Here is a 4481-nt window from a genome sequence, read left to right on the forward strand (position 1 = left end):
CAGTGAGTAAAACCCAGGGTTTGGCTCTTACTGCTGTTCTGTCCCAGTAGCAATTAAAGCATGAACACATAGGGATGATGTTCTGTAGGTTTTCCATTGTATTGCCATTCCAGCTCAGTTCCAAAATACCTCCCAGGCTCAGATGTGCACCAATCTGGTGCATTCCCTGCAGCCCTGAACAAGAAGAACTCCAGTTTAGAAATTGTGGACAATGACAGTGCAGATCCCAGCCCTGAGACTGACAACACACCGGATAAGCAGGGGACATACCCTATCTTATCTGGAACTCATTCAGAATGTGAACAGATCAGTGAACCTGAGATTAAAGTGAGCAGGGATTAACAAGCATTCCCATTAAAACACCTCTCTGCCTCTGATTAGCCTGGGTACAACCCTTTACTCATATGACTGTTTGGCTTTTGGCCCCTTCAGCAGGCAGAATGAAAGGTTAAAAGCCTGAAATTTAGAAGCAGATTTTAACACCTTGCCTCCCATGACAAGACCAACTCTCACTCCATGAGAGTAGGACATGTTTCCAATCAAGAGCTCAGGCTTGCAGGACACTCACCTTCAAAACACTCAGACCCAGCAGTCACATGGCAGACAGGCCCTTTGAAATGAACTGTTGTATTAATCACAGCAGGAAAACCCCTCTCTCACTGTCAAACTGTGATACTCTGCAGGTCTCCTTAACTCGGTAAAGAGAGTTCTGCATTTAATCCCCAAGGTTCTGTGACATCTCACATTAACATGAGTGAAAGGCAAGAGGTTTGTCTGCTCATTGCCTGGGAATTGGTCACTGAGCCATACTGAAAAAACAAGGTTTAAAAAGAGTGTCAGCCTAATCTATTTTCTTTGCTTGTACTAATAACACACTACTAAAAACACTGCTTTTATTTTTTTCCTTCTTTCTGGTAACAACAGAATATTCCTAACTTTTTGCCACTTTGACACTAATCAGGTAATACTCAAAAAGACCCCCAAAACTGCGGAAAACAACCCCAAACCCCTACAATTATAAGAACTACTTTTATTAAGATTTTTGATAGGATTCATATTTCCATCTATGGTATGTAAGTATTTTTTAAAAAAGGAATGTAGCAAAGTGGCACATCTAGGTTTTCCCAGACTATGGCATTTCAGAAAATCTACCCAAATCTCAAAAATGGGTGGCAAGACAAGTCTACCAAAAAGTGATATATATTTAGGGTGGATACTCTGAGTTATTAATACAGATTATTACAGGCTTTAAACTACCTACTCTGTCCTTGCAATGACACAGATGGTTTTATGCCCAGTTCACTGAACATCCTTATCATGCCTGGTTTTTGAGAGGGGGAGGACAACAGAAAACCACATTGCATAAAAATGAGAATAGTTACACTGAAAATGAAAGACCTTGTGCAGCTGTGGGCAGCTGCAAAGTCGGGACCACATTTCAAGACCCACATCCTACGAGCAGAAAAAAAGCCTTCTGTGAAAACACTATAACTGTTGCCCTGAAATACCAGACAGAAGTATAGAAAGTAACGATCCATGGCAGACTAGAAACTGTTTCAGCTTCTTGATCGAGTAACAAGACAGCATCCAAAAAGATGAGGCATTAAAACCCAACTTGAGGCAGGCAGCTAACAATGGGAGCTTTGTGGTAACAACATAAAGTCATTTCAGTTTGTTTCTGAAGGCCTGGGAGCAAGGCTGATGTACAGTTGCAGTCACCTGCCTGTCTTGAGAGAAGAAATGGGGTTTGGATTTGCAAGGTAACTGCAGGGTTTCTTCCTGCTTTAGCACTCGGTCCTTAGTTGCAAGCACGGACAGGGCTGCAGGCTTGGGGGCTTCTCTAACTCCAGTTTCTCACTGTGATGGTAAGGCTGGAAAAAAACCCCTTCTCTACACAGAATTTGTAAAAGGCCTTTTTAAGAAAACCGAAGGCACTGGACACATTGATGGCATTCAGGGAGATGATGTAGCTGAGAAACAGGTCCATGTTCTACCTGCAGTACTTCAGTACTTAACATCCTTCAGTATTTAATTTTTTCAGTGCCTGGGCTGGGGGTGGGATGTGAAAGGGATCCCACCCTCCCTGCTGCAGCAGTCAGCTTTACTCATCCCAGGTGAATTATACACTCCTGAATCATTCTGCTCTGTGCAGCAGCCAGGACTGTGTGTCCCACTGCTTTGCCATCTGCATTTCTGTGGTATCACTGTTCCCTAAGGAGTGGGAAGCCTTAGCAGAGAACAACAGAATGATCTCACCTAACAGACACAAGAACCTTTAAATATCTGGATTTAAATCATGTCTATTGTTAAATTAGGAGTTAAAATGACGCTACCAACCTGAACTAATGAGTTTGCTTCGACATAAACACATTGCTGAACAACTCGTTTCAGCTTCCAGATCCCTGGTTCTCATCTGTAAGGCTAGAAATCACTTTGAGATAATTCCCTCCTTGGGAAGAGGCTGTAACTGTTTGTTCCAGAACGTTCAATACTTAAATGCATCAGTTCACACCTCATTAGAGCACTCAGATTCATATCCAGCACACAGTGTAAAAGGTTAAGCATTCACTGGATGGAAAAGTGACAAGCCTGAGGAAAAATGAGCAAACCCAGGCAAGTTGAGGTGATCTACCCATTTCTCCAACTCCAGCACACAGACCAAGTTCTTGTTCATTTTAAGGAAGTAAAAGAAATACATGGTCATTTTAGTCTACCAGGCTAAATCATGGACCCAGGTGTCTCTGAACCCCACAGGACATGATGACCAGCCAAATGAAGGTTTTTCTTTAGCTGGCAATTCACAACCAGGGTACTTCTGAGGAAAAGTTTCTTTCACTACTTGGTTTAAATGCTACAGTGGCTACAGAGTTTTCTTAAGGCAGATTGCACCTGCCCAGGGAAAGGTTAATAAACAGTGCCCAAAAAGCCTCTCCCCTTCACAGCTAGGCATGTTCCAGCATTTTTCTGAATGACAGGGACTAAAATAAGCCAGTCTGAGGTCTCTTATTTAATGGGATGCAACTGAATTTCTGGAACAGAACACAAAAATAATGGTTCCCTATTGTCCTTACCTACAAAGTCTACACCTGCCTTTCTGAGTAGGCTGCTGTCCAGTTTTCCTCACTGGTTGGGAAGGGAGCTTGGAAGAGACAGTTACATCCCCACTGCCAGGGCAGAATAAAGTACAGTCTGCGACTGCTGTAGCTGCTCTGAGTAATTCATTATTTACAAGCCTTATTCTAGACTTCCTCTTACCAAAGTCTCATGCAATGAAGCTGATGCAACTCTAAGAAAATGTCTTCCAAGTTAAAATTGCAGCTGCTGGTTTCTGGATAAGCTCACTATAACCAGAAACCTATTAAATGGACTTGCAACAGTTCAAAATCTGCTTACAACAAAATAATAATAACTAAGTACAGTAACTACATTGTTAGTATTTGCCTATATGCTATTTCCTTTTCACTAACCTCAAAACCTTTTACAGGCCATCACCAAGCCTAGTCTGGATTTCCTCTCTTTCTCTTACAGTTTCCCTCTCTGCTTTGCAGGGAAGCTGCCAGGCCACCGTTCTCACCTGCAGAGATCTTCTGTGTGGTCTTGCCACAAGTGCCGTCCTTACACAAAGACTACCTGTGGGTGCTCCTGCCTGCCAGGAGATTATGCTTTTCCACAATACTTTGAAAATTAAGGGGAAAAAAAAGCCCAAACCCAACCAACCAAAAAACAAACAAACAAAACCAGACAAAAAATCCCAAACCACAACTAGTTTAAGGTAACAAAGCTCAGGTAAGCTAATAAAATTAATGGAGGTATTGTTTCTTTGAGAGAGTTTGGCATTAAAAACTGTATTACTGTTAGCTATAAAGTAAGCCTCAAGAAGCAGAAAATATCAAAACGTAGACTATGCAGATGGACAGATACAAAGCACAGGGACAAGCAGCGTCTGTGCAATGAGTTAGTTATTGCAGATGTCACAAAGCCAATGCATTGCAGGAAGAGGTTTTATTCAGAATCTGATCACTATTGATAAACTTGATTTCACACCTTTTTGCTGGTGGTTCTTGCATCAGAGGTGGTAAATTATGCTTTTAATAGACGGATGCTACTTATATTTGTCTTATATTGCATACTAAATTTAATACCTTACAATACCACCTTCCAAGTGCTGAACAATCAAAGCTACAGACATACCATGTGTTCACCACCCGAGATGTGCTGTGGAACACCGTGCTCACATCTCCCTACAGCCAGAGCCCGGGAACGGCTCCACGCCCCGTCCCGCGGGTAGGATACACAATATCCGGACAGCGGGAACGAGCCCAGCTCCTGTCGGGCCCGCCGGAGTGACCACTAAGGTACAGCCTCCTTCCTCCAGGGCTTACACTCCTTTGTACCGCACGCTCCGTGGGATGATGATGTGGCACGCGAGCCCCGAGCCGCCCACGGCGCAGAGATGAGCAAAAACCTCACATCAGGGAGGG

Source organism: Manacus vitellinus, unplaced genomic scaffold (assembly GCF_001715985.3).
Source record: "Manacus vitellinus isolate BGI_N305 unplaced genomic scaffold, ASM171598v3 scaffold_62_pilon, whole genome shotgun sequence".
In the NCBI taxonomy this organism is placed as follows: Eukaryota; Metazoa; Chordata; class Aves; order Passeriformes; family Pipridae; genus Manacus; species Manacus vitellinus.